Genomic DNA, 18,675 nt, shown 5'->3' with positions numbered 1-18,675 from the left:
CAATCCAAGCACATCGATAGCTGTTTCTGAAGGCATGTCTTGTTCCTCCCCAGTCTATTGGGCAGTCGTATCTCATACCTTAGAAGGAGTTGGGAAATTTACTATCATTCATAGATGATAAATTTAGAGCAAGAAGTGACCTTGGAGGACACTAAGTACAAATCCTTCATTTTACAGATGAGGCAAAAATTGGTTAAATGACTTGTTCAAGGTCACTTAGCTAGTCACAAGTGTTTGAAGCAGGATTAAGATCATGCTTCTTCCCTCTAAGTCCCATTTACTAGATTTCCTCTAGTGGTGCACTCTGTAGCAGTGATATTACCTGGTATTTTTGTAGACCTGCATCTTTTGTAGACCTCTATCTCTGAGTTTTTGATAGTGGTAGCCCTTGACCACATGTTCTGGGGGTCTATCTTTACAATGCCCCATTCAACAGATCATTTTGCCTCCTCTTCCCACATTTTTACTCCAGTATGCTTCCTCTTGTTTCTGACCTGGAATGCATAGATAGGCTCTGAACAAAAATTAAAATGAGAAGATTTAGCTAGCATTTATATAGTAATTTAAAGCCTGCAAAGTGATGTGCATAAGTTATCTCATTTGACTCTCTTAACAACCCTTATGAGGAAATAATACTATTATTATCACTATTTTACAAATAAGGAAACTGAGGCTAAGAGAAGTTAAATAATTTGGCAAGGCTCCCCTAAACTAGTAAGTATCTAAGGTAAGATTTGAATTCACTTGTCCTTTCCAGTGTTCCTACACCTTAGTCCCCTATGATATCCTAAATAACAATTATTTTCCCACCCCTAAACTTGAAATTATCACACTTCTTATCTGTTTCTATTGACTCTCCAGCTTCACTTAAGTTCTAACTAAAATTCTGCCTTCTTCAAGAAGCCAGCTACTTCAAAATCTAATCCTAGTCAGTTTTCTGGACTTATCTCTTTAATAAATTTTGTTTTAGTAAAGCAAGCATAAACACACTAACAAATATCTATTCCCCAATGTATACTATAGTATACTAACATTAAACTACTATACTAATGCTAAATTATATTTTATTAACACTAGTAAACTTTATCGAAAAACTTTATTATATCATGTCATATAATACTATCTTAGTTATACTACATTATACCATACTAGAAATTACACCTCACCACCACACCATTCCACACCACACCATGCCATACCATACCATACCATACCATACCATACTATACTAACTTTCTAGTTAGTGGTATAATGAATAGAATACTAAATCTGGAATCAGGAAGATATGAATTCAAATTCAACTTCAGGCACTTACTTAGGACCCTAAGCAAATCACTTAATGTCTATTTGTTTCATTTTTTCATTATTTATTATGGAGATAATAATAGCTCTCTACCTCTCAGGATTGTTGTGAGAATCAAATGAAATAATTTTTGTAAATGAAATAATATTTGTAAAGTGCTTTGCAAATCTTAAAGTGCTCTACAGATGTTATAAAAGTTAGGCAAAACAATACAAAAGGTCATTTGCAGTTGACTAAACAATGTTATCTTCTTTAACAGCCTTTTATTTTCCCATAAAAGGAAAGCTGAGTATTTTAACTTCAACAAGTTACAGGTAATATCAGTTTGTCCAAGTTGTTTAGACTGAGCATTGGTTGTCATTTAATGTATTTATAGAATTATACTTAGATTATATGCTGTTCTTTTGAATGCACTTTCTCTATTCTGGATAATGTCACATAAATCTTTCCCTAATACTTTGAATTCTTATTTTTCATTTACTGTCAGGCTATAACAGTTCATTAGATTCATAATGCCCAATTTATTCAGTCATTCCCTATTCACTGGGCATATAACTCGGAGCTAACTTTTTGCTATAAATAATGCTGTTGCAAATATTTTAATACAGATAGCTTTTTTAATTGTTGTCTCATCCACTTAAAAATAATTATCTTTGTTAGTTAAGAGCAATTATTGATTGATTCAATTAGAACCAAGTTTAAAAAAAAGGGATTCTCCATCTCCTTGAATCAATCAAAGTCATTGGATGGGAGACTTGGTCATTCCCTAAGGAATCTGCATAAAAGGAAGGAGAACTTCCAGAACAAGCTAGAGATTGTAAAGATATGAAGTAGAGAATTAGACACACCTCTGAGAAGTAAAAATAGGACTGAAATGTGGCAGAGAAGAGAGATATAAAGGGGAAGTTATGACTTTGCAGGAATCTTGGAGAAGACCCACAAAGGTGGGGGAGGGGTATGGGGGCATGAATTATTGTTCACAGTTTATTTTCTTACCCAATGTTTATATACATATGAAATCTGTTGTTTTCTTGCCCAATTATTTCTAGTAAATTGAATTTTGACTCAATCACAGAGAAAACAAAGATTAACTAGATGATCAGTCAATTCAGTCCTATCTAATTCTTCATGACCTCATTTGGGGTTTTCTTGGAAAAGATACTGAAGTGATTTGTTGTTTCCTTCTCCAGTTTATTTTATAGATGGGCAAACTGAAACAAATAAGGTTAAGTGATTTGCCCTAGGTCCCATAGCTAATAAGTGTCTCAAGCAAGATTTGAATTCAGGAAGATGTGTCTTCCTGACCCCTATACCCACCTAGCCGTTCAAGAATTAACTGGAGGGGGTGGGGCAGAGCCAAGATGATGACAAGAAAGGATAGCTTCTTAGGCACTCTCTGATAAAACTCATAAGCTAAGGACTCTAACTAAATTTTCGAGAGACAGAACCCACAGAGGGACCCAGGGAGGCAGTTCTCCTACTCAAGGTAATCTGGAAAAGAGCAGAAAGGCTCTGCTCCCCAGGGTTGGAGGGGTGGCCTGCCAGAGGGGTGGCCTGCCAGAGCAAAAGAACTTCAGCCTCCCGGAGGCAGTCCCAGGGCACTGGGAGCCGTGGCTCATAGCATCGGGGTAGTCTCCTGAGCTACACCCCAGGGAGCACCGGGCACAAAGTCGGGGAACAGCAGGGTGACCTCTGCCAGAGGGAGCACATGGAGCCCAGCCCTCAGGGCACACAGCAAGCAGAGAGCCACCTCAGCCCAGATCCAGGAACAGAAGCAGGTGGAGCTTGTAAACAGGAGCCCCCAGGGCATGAGCCCATTGAACCTAGGGAGGGGAGTGAAGAGAGAGAGACTGCGATCTCTGTCCCTGAAACAGGACTCTGGGGTTCTGACCACATTCAGATCCTGATAGCAGTCTAGGCCCCCCCCATAGAACAGCAGGGCCCCCCCCAGCTCAGCCCCATAGCAGAGGGGGTGCACCTATGGTCATTCACAAACCAGGAGGGAAGACAGAGCCTCATATACTGAGACCCTTGTGGGAGTTTCCCAAAAGCTCAGGAAGCACCCCCAAAACAGGTAAAGGCTGGGAAAATGAGCAAGCAGAGAAAAAAGAGGAACATCATTGAGAAATATTTTGCAAATGAGCCCAAGAAGGATCAAAATATTCAGTCTGAAGATGAGGAAGCAAAAGCTCCTGCATCTAAAGACTCCAAGAAAAACAGAAATTGGGCTCAGGCTATGACAGAGCTCAAAAAAGACTTTGAAAATCAAATGAGGGAGTCAGAAGAAAAACTGGGAAAAGAAAGGAGAGAGATGCAGGAAAAACATGAAAATGAAGTCAGCAGCCTAGTCAAGGAAATCCAAAAAAAAAAGCTGAAGAAAATAACATGCTAAAAAACAGCTTAGGTCAAATGGATAAAACAGTTCAAAAAGTTACTGAGGAAAATAATGCTTTAAAAAGCAAAATTGGCCAGATGGAAAAAGAAATAAGAAAACTCTCTGAGGAGAACAAATCCTTCAGACAAAGAATAGAATTCAGGGAGATTGATGAATTTACCAGAAATCAGGAATCAATACTTCAAAACAAAAAAAAAGTGAAAATTAGAAGAAAATGTGAAACATCTCATTGAAAAAACAACTGATATGGAAAACAGACTTAGGAAAGATAGTTTAAAAATTATTGGAATACCTGAAAGTCATGATCAGGAAAAGAGCCTTGACATCATTTTCAAAGAATTACTACAGGAAAATTGCCCTGATATTCTAGAAGCAGAGGGCAAAATAGAAATGGAGAGAATCCACCAATCCCCCCAAAAAAGAGATCCCCAAAAACCAACCCCCAGGAATATTATAGCCAAGTTCCAGAACTCCAAGAGAAAATATTACAAGCAGCCAGAAGGGACACAGTTCAAATATCGTGGAGCTGCAGTCAGGATCACACAGGACTTAGCAGCAACTACATTGGAAGCACGTAGGGCTTGGAATACAATATACCGGAAGGCAAGAGAGCTTAGAATGCAGCCAAGAATGAACTACCCAGCAAGGCTGAATGTCCTCTTCCAGGGAAAAAGATGGACTTTCAATGAACCAGGGGAATTTCAAATGTTCCTTTTGGAATGGCCAGAGCTGAACAGAAGGTTTGATCTTCAGATACAGGACTCAGGTGAAGCATGGAGATTGGAGGAGAGGGGGGAAATATGAGGGACTTAATGAGGATGAACTGCATGTATTCCTGCATAGAAAAATGACACTGATAATACTCATATGAACCTTCTCAGTTAATAGAGCAGGTAGAGAGAGCTTTTATAGTTGAAGCACAGGAGAAAGCTGAATTCAAAGCTAAAATATGGTATAAAAATGGAGTCAATAGAAAAAAAGGGAAATGTAATGGGAGAAAGAAAAAGGAGAGGGGGAATAGGCCAAGATATTTCATATAATAAGATTTTTCTTTATTACAATGAGCTATTGCAATAATATGGAAGGGGGGAAGGCAAGGGAGAATGAGGGAAATTTTGTTCTCATCAGAGGTGGCTAGGAGAGGAAACAGTATATATATTCAATGGGGTATAGACATCTGGAGTAAGAAGGGGGGGACAGGGGGAAGGGGGGGGACAGAGGGAAGCGGTGGGGATGTGAGTGATGGAGGAGAGGATGGGCCATGGGGGGAGAGTGGTCAGATATAACACATTTTCTTTTTTACTTCTTGCAAGGGGCTGGGATTGGATGGCCTGTCCTGGACCATAGGGCCAGGTGGATTCTGGGCCTAAGGGGTGGTAGGGGGGCTCAGGGCCTCTTGGCCCCAGGACCAGGGATCTGTCTGCTGTGCCACTCAGATACCCTACAGCAGAGTCAGAGTGAAAGGAGAGAGAAAATAGAGTACATGGTAGTGGAGAAATAAGAAAGGAGGGAGTTGTGCTAAGCAATGGCAACAGTGGAAAAATATAGAAGTAACTTTTGTGATGGACTTATCATAAAGAACATGATCCACCCACGACAGAGTTGTTGGTGTTGGAACAAAGACTCAAGCACACTTTTTATTATTATTATTTGGGGGGGGGTGCAGGGCAAATGGGGATGGGTGGTCTGCCTGGGGCTGCATAGCAGGGTAGTCGTTGGGTGTCTGAGGCTGGATTTGGACCCAGGTGCTCCTGACTCAAGGGCCAATGCTGTCTGCCACCTAGCCACCCCTACTATTATTACTATTTTTATTTTGGGTCTTTTTTTTCCTTTTTTTGGTTTTTGCAGGGCAGTGGGGTTCGGGTGGCTTGCATGTCACATGGCTGGGTGTGTGTTCAGTGTACAGGGCCTGATGTGGGCTCAGGTGCTCAGGGCTCCAGGGCTGGTGCTCCATCCATTGTGCCACCTTGCCATACCTACAATTATTACTATTATTTTTTTAATTTAAACTTTTTTCTTTCCCCTTTACTTTATCGCTCAAGCAAGTCTATATTTATGGGGGGGAGGGGGTATTTCATTTACTCTTAAATAAGAATGTTTTATTAATGTAAAAAACATTTGTACAAAATGAGAATAAATATTAAATTAAAAATAAATTTACTTTCAAAATATACACATAAGTATTAGACCCCAAATATAATTTTACATAATTAGTGTGTAGGCATAACCCACATGCTTTGTGTGTCCATCGGTAGTATATCATTACAAAAAGTGAGAGAAAATGAAATTTGAAGGATGGAGAAGGGAGGAGGATCTCATTAAAGATATAGATAATAAAAAAAATCAGAAGCTATAATTATTTTTGGTAGGGCAATAAGGCTAGTATAAAGTGTTTGAGACTGGATTTGAACTCAGGTCTTCCTGAGTCCAAGGTTGGTGCTGTATTCACTGTGCTACCTAGTTATCCCATAAATAAAAATTTTTAAAAAATTTAAAAATGTTAAAAAAAATTTAAAAAAAAAGAATTAACTGGACCTAGAAATAAATGTAAAGTTAGGCAGAAAGTCCAACCACTGCTAAATATTAAGAATTTCCTTCAGTTGGGGCTCAACTGAAACCCTAAAAGAGACAACTATGTAGACCTCATAGTATCATTTATATTACCCAAAGATTAAATAAAATAATTAGCATAACAGAATAATTCTGCTAACAACCTATAAAAGAAGAATTTTAAAACTTTTTTGAGGGGGTGTTATTATTCCAAATGTCATTCCAAGATGTTTGAAAACCATCCTAATTTGCAATTAGGTGAAAAAAAGTCATTTGACTTATTTATAACCTTTGACCCTTAAATCATGAGATTAAACTTATACCCTAAGGTCAATGATAGAAAGTCCCTACAGATGTCTAAATTTTTCTAGCAACATTCTTTGGCACAGTAGAAAACAGAATAAAATTAATTTCCATTGATCAGAGGATGTCTTTACAGATTTTGATATGTAGGTATAACAGGAACTTGTGTCATGAGAAGTGAAAAATATATGAGGAATTCAGAGAACAGAAAAATTAGAGTAAAATAATACTCAGAGTGAATAATTATATTTCTACTCAAATCTTCCTGGCCTTGCTTTTGAGGGTGTTACCATTCTTTTTTTTCCTTAGGGCTTAGCAAGGCGAATGGGGCTAAGTGGCTTGCCCAAGGCCACACAGCTAGGTAATTATTAAGTGTCTTTGGTCAGATTTGAACTCAAGTGCTCCTGACTCCAGGGCCAGTGCCCTATCCACTCTGCCACCTAGCTGCCCCAGGTGTTACCATTCTTATACTAACCTAAGTTCACAATCTCAAAGTTATTTTTAACTCCTTCCCACCAATATTCAATAGTTGCTAAGGCTTGTCTAATGCTATGTCTATACCATCTCTCCCAAATACCCTTCATTCTTTATTCACACAACCAGACATTACTTGAGGACTTTCTGAACTGAGTGACTCAAGTGAATCTCCTAAAAGTTTAAATGCAATACTGGAACAAAAAGAGATACTTAGAATTCATTTCACTCAACAAAAGGAGATATTTACTTAGCTATAGCAGATATATATTCAAAAAGGAGAGTCAACAGAAAAATCAGTTGTCAAATTTTCAACATGAGCATTTATCCCTCAGAAATTTGCAAATACTAGATATTGTTGTTTTGTTCGTTGTCTTAACATAAGAAAGTGATAGAGAAAATGTTTTAAAAAATGAAGATTAAACTTAAAAATGTTTTCATTTTTTTCTGGAGAGCTGTTTTTAAATATTTACCAACACACTATTGATGGGCATTGAGGACACATAAAGTTGCTTCAGCTGAATGAAGCTCGTGTGATCCACCAGTCAAACCTTCTTCAAGTGTTTCTCTTCACTCCACACCAAGTCCTGTGGATACTTTGTATTCAAGTAAGGAAGAAGTGATATCAATAATTTAAATTTTTAATCCCCCAAGTCAATCAAGTCTTAAAAACTGTCTCAATACCATTTTAAAGGAAAATTGGCCTAAGCTGCATGAGGGGAGATGCTAAGACATTTATTTCTACTGCATAGGCCCACATCACTTCTTCCCTAAACTATTGCAGTAGCTTCCAGGATCTCCCTTCATGAATCCATCCTTCACATAACTGATAAACTGATCTTTCTAAAATAAATTTGATCATGTCAACACCCCTACTCCCAATCTTCAACAGGTCCCTATAACCTCTAAAGTAAAATACAACATCATCATCTGGCATTTAAAACTCTCTACAATCTACCTCTCTTCATTACATCTACCTCCATGACTTTGTGCAAGTGGTCCTCTATTTCTATAATGCATTTCCTTTTTCATATCCATCTCATTGACTCTCTAGTTTTCTTCAGGTGCCTCCACCTACAAGAGATTATTCTTGAATTGTTGTTTGAGCTTGGTTGTTTGAGCTCACTCTTTTGAATTAGTCTTTCACTTTGTTGAAACTTTGTATGTGCTTATTTGAGTATGTGTAGTGTATTTGCTTCTTTCTATTCCCCACCACTTAGTAGAATGTAAATTCTTTGATGGGGGAAAGCTAGGTGATATAGTGTATAGAGTACTAGGCAGGGAGCCGGGAAGATCTGAATTTATATTTGACCTCATTCGCTTTATAACTATGTGATCCTGAGTAAGTCACTTTAACTTGTTTGTCTTAATTTTCTCATCTGTAAAACGAGTTAGATAAAGAAATGGCAAACCTCTCTAGTATCTTTGCCAAGAAGTATCTTTGACAGAGTCAGACATGACTGAAAATGATTGAACAAGAACAATCATAATATACAAATATTGAGATTCCCACTAAAAGAATGAAATCAAAAAAAGTTATAGCTAAATAGAAGGATGCATCACAGACTCTTCTTGGAGATTTAATCAATGAAGCTGATGGAGTTGGTCAACAAGATATATGATTTTAAGGGATATCTTATCATTTCATATTTCAGCATTTATGATAAAATTTTACAAGACCGCTATGATACAAATCTGACCTAAGATACTAACCCTGGGCCCCAGGGCAAATCATTTAATCTGTTTGCCTCATTTTCCTCACCTATTAAAGGAAAGATAATAATCCATGTTGCTGTATCATTAGAGGGAAGTAAAGTATAAGGAAACTGGAAATTAAGGAGATGTCAGGTTATTAAGCACTAATTTTGTTTAAATATAAAATATTATCCTCAGTTTTTAATCTTAAAACCTGGGTAGGAAGATAACATACCTGTAGAACAAATTGAATAACACAAAACTTAAGCATAAATAACATCACAGGTATTTTTCTAGATCATAACTCCTCAACAAGAATAAACTCTTTAAAGTCAGAAACTTCTTCACATCAATCCTATGTATCCCACTCATTATCTATGCTTACAATTTATGGATGAGGTGGGATTTGGTCTGCATTTTGAAGTACAGGTAAAACTTGAGGAGGCGGTGAGAACATTCTTAGTGATAGGCATGCAGAAATAGAGAGGGAGAAAATTCATGAACAGAATAATAAATAGAAGATTCATGTTAAGGAACTAACTGTAGGGAAATAAAATTTGGAAAGCATGTCAGAACCAAAATTATGGAGGGTCTCAAATGCCATACTTAGATGTCTGCCCTGTAGGCAATGTGGAGAAATAGTTTGCTTGCCATTCCTCCAATTCACCTTAAACCTTCGTACCTCTCTTTTTGCTATGCCATTACCCTGGCTTGAATACTTTATGCATTTCCCTGCCACCTGCTATTTATCAAAATCTAATGATCAATCAAGGCTCTAGTTCAAACAATGCATCTTCTATGAGGGCTTCCTTGATCACCTTAGACTTGATTACAAACTTCTAAATTGTGTTGTTTGTATTGCTTATCACATATTACCATTTATTATTGTAATGCTTTCTCTAGAATGGGAATAAGGATAATCTGAACATACATAGACACTTGGGTTTTAGAAATTTTTCCTGTTCACCTCTTTAAGCAAGGAAATAGTTTTGGACTGGGATGGAACTAAAAGGAGATTGAGAAGAGAAAGAGAAAAAGAACCCAGAAAGGAGAAAGGGGTAGTGTGACTGTCCCTCAGTCATTGCGAAGCACAACTCCAGTAACAATAGTAAATCCTCCTCAAAGCCATGTTTTTTCCTAAGACACTGGGCAGATAGATGCTCAAAGGGACCTGTTGCAAGGTATAAGACTTTGATTTTTTGTTATCGTTCAAGTAGTTGGAGTCCTGAGGGAAAAGAAACAGACATGGTAAATCAACTTTCCTTACCCTTTTATTCTATTATTTATTCTATTAAAGACTGCATCTTACTGATCTAATCTTTTTTTCTCATAAACTTCTGTGGTTGACCTCCTTCTTTACATTTACTTCTGTCCCATTGTTCCTGGTATAATTTTGTAGAACTGTTTTGTGAGCCACACAAAAGAGAATGATCTTTCCCATCACAGAGCAAGGATACCAGCCCCCCAATGCCATTGTCTCTAATTAGGGACATAGTTATGTTAAGCAGCTAAATGACCTAATGGTTAGAGGATTAACCTGGAACAGGAAAACCTGAGGAAAATCTGACCTCAGGAATTTATTGACTATGGGACTTTGAGCAAGTCATTTAACCTCTGGTTGCCTCAGTTTCCTTAATTGTAAAATGGGATTCAATAAGAGCAGGCTTCTCCTAGGATTTCTATAATGATTGAATAAAATAACATTTGCAAAGTGCTTAACAGAGTATCTGAAACATAGTAGACACTATATAAACATTACAATTGTTGCCGTTGTTGTTTTTATGATGTTTCATTATACTGTACTCCCAAAGGCAGAATTACTACAAATTTGAAACTTTTAAATCTGCCTCATCAGACCACGGGTTTATCATAGTGACACCTTGGGTTATATTATAGTTATTTTTCTAGGTTTTCTAGGTTTCTTACACAAGGATAAAGTCTTTGAAGTCAAAAATTTCATCACATTTATCTCGGTGTCCCACTCATTATCTAGAACAATCCCCTGAACATGGTAGACATGCAGAAATTTGATGAGTACTTGCATGTTTTTGAGCAGGAGACTGATATGATGAAAACTATATTTTAGGGAAATCAATCAGACTTAGCGAGATAGGATAAGAAAGGAGAAACTAGATTTAGGTAGGCCTGCTAAGAACCTACAGCAATAATCCAGTAATGAGGTAATAAAGGCCTAGAGTAGAGTTTATAAGGATAATATGAATAAACAGCGCCATCCATCTCTTCAGGAGGAAGACCAGAGACAAAGAATGATGCTATCCACCTTTTTTTCCTGCTTTGTGGCCCACTGATTTAACACAAGACTCAAGAGTAATTTTAAATTGTGAAGCTGGATGACTTCAATTATGTTTTGGAAAATAAAAAGATCTGGGAAAGTTGTCATTTTTAAAGCAGATTTAACTGTGGTTACCTCATTGAAAAGCTTAGTGTTTAAGTTCCAACGTGACTACTTTCAAGCAAAGATAATTTGAAGAGTCTAAATTTAGCCTACCTTTTCTAGATTGATTTAATTTTCTCAGTATCAGTCATCCTTCTCCCTAAACTTCCTGTAAATAAGGGCATAGTAAATCCCACTTTCATTTTTAAAAAAATCTTTGATAAGTACAAAGCACAAAGTTTAGAACACAGATAAAGTCCTTCTCCTCAAGGAGCTTATAGTTTAGTAGGAGCATGAAATATAAATATAGATGACCTAAGTAAAATAATAATAATATGATCAATGTATAGGAGAGAGGCAAGGAAGGCGCTCTGTGAGATCTGAAGGAAGATCTTTGCCCAGTGAAAAGATAGGGAAAGTTATTAACCATAAAAAGAAAACATAGGAACTATGATAGTATAGTGAAAAAAATATCTGATAGGGAGTCAGAACAATGTAGTTTTGAATCTTTGATCTACCATTTAATGACCAAGTAACATTCCACAAGTAACTTTATCTCCTTCACCAGATCTGTAAATTGAGTCTAATATCAACTAATTCATAGTACCGTTTAACACCGCTTAAAGTATACCTCTTCAAGAGCTGCCTAGAATATTTCTATTGTAGAAATATCTTCTATATAGTATGTAGAATTAGAAAAATATAGGCTATAGAAATTAGAATGTAGAAAAAGCATTTGATCTAGGACCTTAATCCTAACTCTCACTCACAACCCCTGTGACTTTGAGCTAATCAATTCCTGCTCTGGGCCTTCATTTCTTCATCTATGTAATCTAATGTTAAGGCTTCATAACCAGCCCTCTCCTACTTTTTCAGTCTTCTTACACCTTACCTCCAGCCTCATATTCTTTAATCCAGACACTGAATTGTTTATGAATAAGACACTCCATCTCTCAGCACAAGGCTTCTTCTCTGGCTATCTGCCATACTTGAAATGCTCTTTCTTCATCTCTGCCATCTGCCTTCTCTGGCTTCCTTGAAGTCCCAGTTAAAATCATAGCTTCCACAGGAAGTCTTTCCCCTCTATACTAGCGCCTTCCCTCTTTCCATTATTTTCTATTTATCCTGCATATAACTTTTATTTCTTTATTTATTTATTTATAACTTATATTTTTGCTTACTTTTATCTTCCACATTAGATTGTGATATCCTTGAGGGTGGGGGCTGTTTTTTGCCTTTCTTTGTCTCCCCATAGTTTAGTAGTGTGTGGTACATAATAGGTCCTTGACAAAATATTTACTGATCAACTGAATGATTGACAGACTAAAGCACTTCCAACATCCTTTCTGGTTATAAATCCTGTATCTTTCTCTCTATGACAAGGTATATGTATCAGATCCCACCATGCAGGTGGTGGTGAGGTAGCATACAAATGTTCCATCAGTCTGTACTTTAAAGAATTTTTTCCCTCCCTTTATAAACCTGGATTCTAATGCTGCCCCTGGGAGAAGCATGGGCAATTCTGGTTCAAACCAGAAAATGAGAACAGGAGCAGGTATGTTCATATGTTCCAGGGTGTTTCTATATGCTCAGTTTGGCCAATGAACAGGAAGTTCAAAGCAGGTAGCCAGGATCAGAAGTAAAATAGGAGCCCTATCTAAGGCTCAAGGAAAGAGAGGATCCCCACTTATGATGGTTCCTGGTGCCAGTATAGAACAGTTAAATAGAATAAACTACTTCACAAGAAAAAGGTAGAGCAGGCTATGTCCTCTAGCTAAAGCATAGGTTCTTAACCCTTTTGAGGTCATAGCCAACTTGGGCAATTTAGTAAAGACAGCCCCTTCTCAGTTTTTAAGTCATGTGTCCTCATTCTCTGCTTTGGGCCTAACTTCCAGACAGCTCTGCATTTATGCTGTCTGACATCCTGGGGACAATTCTACCAACTTAGTGATTGAAGAGTCACTACCTGAAACCTCCATATCATGAGATCATCTTTTGTTGTTTGTATATCCTCATTGCTGAGTACTGTGAATGACAAATAATAGGGCTTAATAAGTGTTATCTTATTTAAATGCATAAAATATATAGGTTTATTGTCATCACATTTTTTTAAAGTTCACAAACCCTAGGTTAAGAACCTCTGTTGTACGATTGGCTAGGGTTTGTGGAACATTGAAGCTATTCCTTTCACACCTCTACTTTCTTCATCATCATATTGATACAACACAAGTCAGCATAAGAAATTAAATGAAAATTTGGGAAGATATTTGCATAAACCACAGACGATACACAAAGGCCAGCAGATGTCACAGAAATTTAGAAACCCAGATATACATAAAAAATATATAGTATTGTATAATATCAATCCAAAGTAGTACCCAATGGTACTGTAAATACCCCATAAATGAAAAAGAAAAGATTCAGACTTCTTCTCTGCTTCAAAAAGGAGGGTCAAAGAATTTTATGCTAATTTTCCAGATCATGGGGATACTGTGCTCCTAAACCTCAGTGATAGCTGTACACTTTCCAAAGAATTAAAAATAAGTATCCCTCAGGAAACAGTGACGAGTCTTATGATAGATGTAAGTGTGCCATAACACGTACTAAATAAGCAATTGAAAAGAACTGAAATCAAGGATAAAATCAAAGACATGAATGATTAAAAAAGACAAAAGCTGCTTACAAAATGAAAGCCAGTAATAACTTGTCTTCTTTACTTTTACCCTTACAGTGCTCAAAGAGTGGAAGCTTACAACCATTTTAGGTGGACCCATTGTGACAAGCTTATAGGAGAATATGGACTTGTCATCTCTGGAGTGGGGAAGGGAAGAAAAAAAAAGAAAAAAATTTACATGATAACTTCATTATATATTTAAAAGAAATAGCAAGTTATATGTAATAAATTTGCAGTTTCATATAAAATAATCTATTTTCATTATTCTATGTTATGGAAATGCTTGCTTTGTTTGCTAAATTAAAAATAAAATAAATATTTTTGAAAAGGGAAATAGTGGGTAGCAGGGGTGCAAGTACTTTGCTAATTTGCTAAGTCCTAATGATACAAAGATAAAAATTAATAATAATGTTTCTGTAGAAGGTGTTGAATTTGACATAAGAAATGTACTCTATTATACCTATCACACATATATATATATATATATATTATCTATTACTGAGGCTATTTTTAAATGTTTGAAATCTCCAATATTAAAATACCATTCCCTAACAGCAATTCTTCTAGAAGAAATGAGCTCAACATGGTAAGCAATATGAGAATAAACAGAAGCATTTTGTCAGATTATAGTTCTTCACTGTAGTACAGATTCCCCTAGAGTCAGAGTATATCAGCAATAAAAAGAGAAAACTTGCATCTCTTGCAAAAGAATGAGCTCCCTGCCACTACAAGTGTTCAAGACAGGTTTGACTAACTACCTGTAGAGGGCACTCCTTACTGGTAGAAGGTTGGACAAGAATACTCTAAGACCTCTTCTAACATGATGACTGCTTTTCATTCTCAAAAGTTCTTGGTAATAACCCCTTACAAATCTGGATCATTTATATGCAGAGGTAAAAGAGAAACCACTATGTTTTCACTAGTTCTAGAAAGGTTCCTCTATCTCCTCCCCCTAAAAGAAATTCTTCCCCATCAGACCATTTGGTATTTTCTAAAACTCCTTTCTCAATGGAGAGACATTTTCATTCCAAAATCTAAGATAAATCACAAAAGGGAGAGGTAACAACACATTGATATACTTATGCCAAAGTCTAAATGGTTACTCTAGGTTCCTTTTGTAACCTTTTTTGCATCCCTAATATTATGAGAGAACAGTTAATTGGTGTAACTGTCCCTTTTAATTTCTTTCTTTTACAGCTGACCTAGCAGCTCCTGGAATACTTGACCTCCAGTAACAGCAGTTTGGGAATCACAGTTGGGGAATAGAAAGAAGAAGCTTCTAGTCACAGCTTTCAGGGGAATTGTTGTTCATCCTTCATTTTAAAAATTGTCAATGGTTATCACAGGGTAATGTCTTCACTCCCAGCTGACTTGGATTTAAGTGAGTCCGAGATACACAAAGTCATCAGCCTCACTCTCCCAGATTTATCAAAGTCCAATGGCAAGTCAAAAGTCAGTATAACTGGCAATGGGCCCTGCAGGATGCAGTTGGTTGATCTTGGTATCTTCAATATTTGACCAAGTTCTAAGTGATTAATCCTGGATTAAGAAACTGAAGATCTGACAAAGCAATTCCTTATCCAACCAAGTTAATTCACTTTCCACATCTTTAGCAATCCCACTACTCCATTCGCCTTTGCTAGTTTGGTTCTATAGTTTACAAAAGGCATCAGAAGTATCTGGGTATGGTTGATGTTTCTTCTCTGCTATCTACCTCAGTTGCACCCATGACTTTCAATTAAAACAACCTCTATGTCTCATCACATTTTGCAAAACTAATTCTTATTTTTAAAACTGTGCTTGCTGAATGTGAACTTGTCTATTGAGTCCAAACTGAGTTCCCTCACAGGCTTCTGGGAGATGTAATCATAATCAATCAATCAAGAAATAAGCATTTATTATTCCATTACTCTATATTAGATATTGTTGTAAGTAATAGGGATGAAAGTAAAAAGTGAAAATAGTGCTGCCCTCAAGAAGTTTACTTTATAAGGAGGGAGATCAAATATCAAGGGGGGGGGGGGGCCAGAAGAGTTAGATCATAGAGTGAGTATAGGGAAGTAACATAGAAGACCAGAAAGATGGGGAAGGATTAGATTGTAAAAGGCTTTAAATGTTAAACAGAAGAAATTATATTTGATCTTAAAGTCACTGGAGTTTACTTTAGAGAAGGAGGTGATATGGCCAGATCTTCACTTCAGAAAAATTATTTTGAAAGCTAATAGTGCTAGCCTGGAATCAAGAAGTCCTGAGTTCAAATTTGACCCCAGACAGTTACTAGCTTTGTGATTCTGGACAAATCACTTGATTTCTAAGATTTGCAACATACTTCACACATTATCTAGCACATAATAGAAACTTAATATATGTTTCTTTGTTCCCTCCTTTTCTCCTTCTTATCCTCTCTTCCTATTCCTTCCTCCTCCTTTTCTCCTTCTTCCCTTCCTTCCTTTCCTCTCTCCTATTTTTCCTTCCTTTCCTCCTTTCTTCTTTCCTTCCTTTTTTCTTTCTTTTCTTCCTTTCCTCTCTCCTATTTCTCCCTCCTTTTCTCCTTCCTTCCTTTTTGCCTTCCCTTCTTCTTTCCTTTTTTCCTTTGTAGAATATAGATTGGATTGGAAAGTTACTTGAGGTCAGGAGACCACTCAATAAGCTATTGAAATAATCCAGAGGAGAAGTATTGAGAGCCTTAATTAGGATGGTGGCAGTATGAATGGAGAGGAGATGAATAATGAGAACGTGTAGAGACAGAAATCACAAAATTTGGCAAGTCATGGAACATGTGGGCTGAATGAGAATGATTAGCCATAGATAACTCTGAGTTTTCAAATTTGGGTGACTGGGAAAATGACAGTTCCCTTGAAAAAAATATTAAAGTTCAAAAGAGGAAGAGGTTTGAGGGGAGAAATAACAAGATCTGTGTTCCAGAAAGTAAGGCAACCTCTTCCTCCTTCTGTGGGATTTTCTGTTCCTTTTACCAATGAAAAAAACCCAGGAAGGTTCAAAGACTCAACCTATGATCCTTTCAGAACAGGGAAGTATCACTACAAGTCCATAACCTGCCCCAATTGCTGTCCTCATTCTGCCATGTAGATGTTATGAATTATCTAAGTTAAGGATCAGGGAAATTGTCCAACAGGGAGTCCCACTACAATAATCTACCATTAAATCTTTTTAAAAATAATTTGTTGTTGTCCAGTAGAGATGACAAACAAACCCAGGTTTTCTAACTCAGCATTAAGTATTAAATAAGAGCTATTCCACTCTTCCTCTCATTGACTATGGCAGAGTATGGGGAAAAAAAGACGAGAACTATGAACCAAGGCCTAAAGTCACATAGAAGAGGGCAAATAAACACCATGAGTATTGGGCCTCTGGTACCAGCTGATATTTGTGTCCCTTTGCTCTTTGGCACAACAAATGTCTGTTTCTTAGGAAATAAGGCATGAAAAGTTTCCTGAAGAGTATTTGACAGTTCTTACAAAATAATATTTTGGGGAATTGAATATAAATGTCAGAGATACATGATTCAGATTTCTAAAGGAGAAAAGTTCTTGGAAACAATAATTTAGATTGTTAAACACTGGAATTAAATTATTTAAATCATTAAATTATTTAAAGACACTGTAATTTGCAGTCTGATTCAATTTCATTATATATACATCTATATATAAATGTGTGTATGCATATGCATATATACTCATAAATTTATATATATAATTTTTATTTTCTATATATGTAAATATATATAATATTTCATTTTCTCCAATTTTTGTAAGAACATTTTAGTTTTATTTTTTAAATTTAATATTCTTCAATTTTTGTATATTTTAATAAATTTTATTTTTATACTTAAATTCTTTTTTTAAGTTTTGAGTTTCAAATTCTATCCTTCCTTCATTCACCTGTCCCTTCCCTGAGATGATAAGCAATCTGATCAAGCTTATACATGTTTTGCTTTAGTTTCTTAATTGTGACTGCTGTGCCACAGTCTTATGAACTTAATTTTTCTAATTCTTTATTAGGAGAAAATATCTAACAAATAATCAAAACTGAACACCTCATGAATAATCAATCTCTTACACCAGAAATAGTTGTGGCATATCACAAGTCTAATTTTAGCTATGAATATTTTTGGATCGCCTGCTGGAGCATGTGTCATATTCTAGTTATGTGGCCCTGAGCAAGTCATTCTCAGTGTCCTAGGCTACTGCTTATGACTCAAAGTGGCAGAAAAAGTACCAACCTGCTTTGGCAGAAGGAGATATGACAAGTTCAAAAAATATTTTTGATAAGTAGACTGGTTGGACTCAATAATAAGGAACTTTTACTAAGTTGGTAAGACTTGAGTTCAAGACCCACCTCAGGCACTAGCTGTGTGACCCTGGATAAATCACTTAACCTCTCCATGGCTAGGTAGCTCTCTAACACCAAAAGTCACAGAAGAGCTATTGATCAGAATCAGTAGAAGGAGTTTTCCGTGACTTGAGTTCTTTACACCCATGAAACTACAGGTCCTAATGAATTTTTAAAAGGCATAGTATATTAAGGCACCCAGAAACCAGATACCACTGAGTACCCATCCTACATTTAGTGTTCAGTCACTTTGTCCATATATGACTCTATGATAATCACATTTGAGGTTTTCTAGGCAAAGATACTGATTTCCTTCTCCAGCTCATTTTACAAATGAGGAAACCAAAGCAAACAACGCTAAATGACGTGTCTAGGGTTACACAGCTAGTAGCTAAGGCTGTGAATTTGAACTCAAGTCTTCCCGACTCCAGACCCAGCAGTCTATTCACTGACCACCTTTCTACTTTTATCATTCCTACAAAGGGGTTAATAAAATTTTTAAAAATTAAGTTGTCAAGTTCCCTTCTCTCTCA

Source organism: Macrotis lagotis, chromosome 5 (genome assembly GCF_037893015.1).
Source record: "Macrotis lagotis isolate mMagLag1 chromosome 5, bilby.v1.9.chrom.fasta, whole genome shotgun sequence".
Lineage (NCBI taxonomy): Eukaryota > Metazoa > Chordata > Mammalia > Peramelemorphia > Peramelidae > Macrotis > Macrotis lagotis.
The sequence above is the reverse complement of the archived record's forward strand: the minus strand, read 5'-3'. Positions refer to the sequence as shown.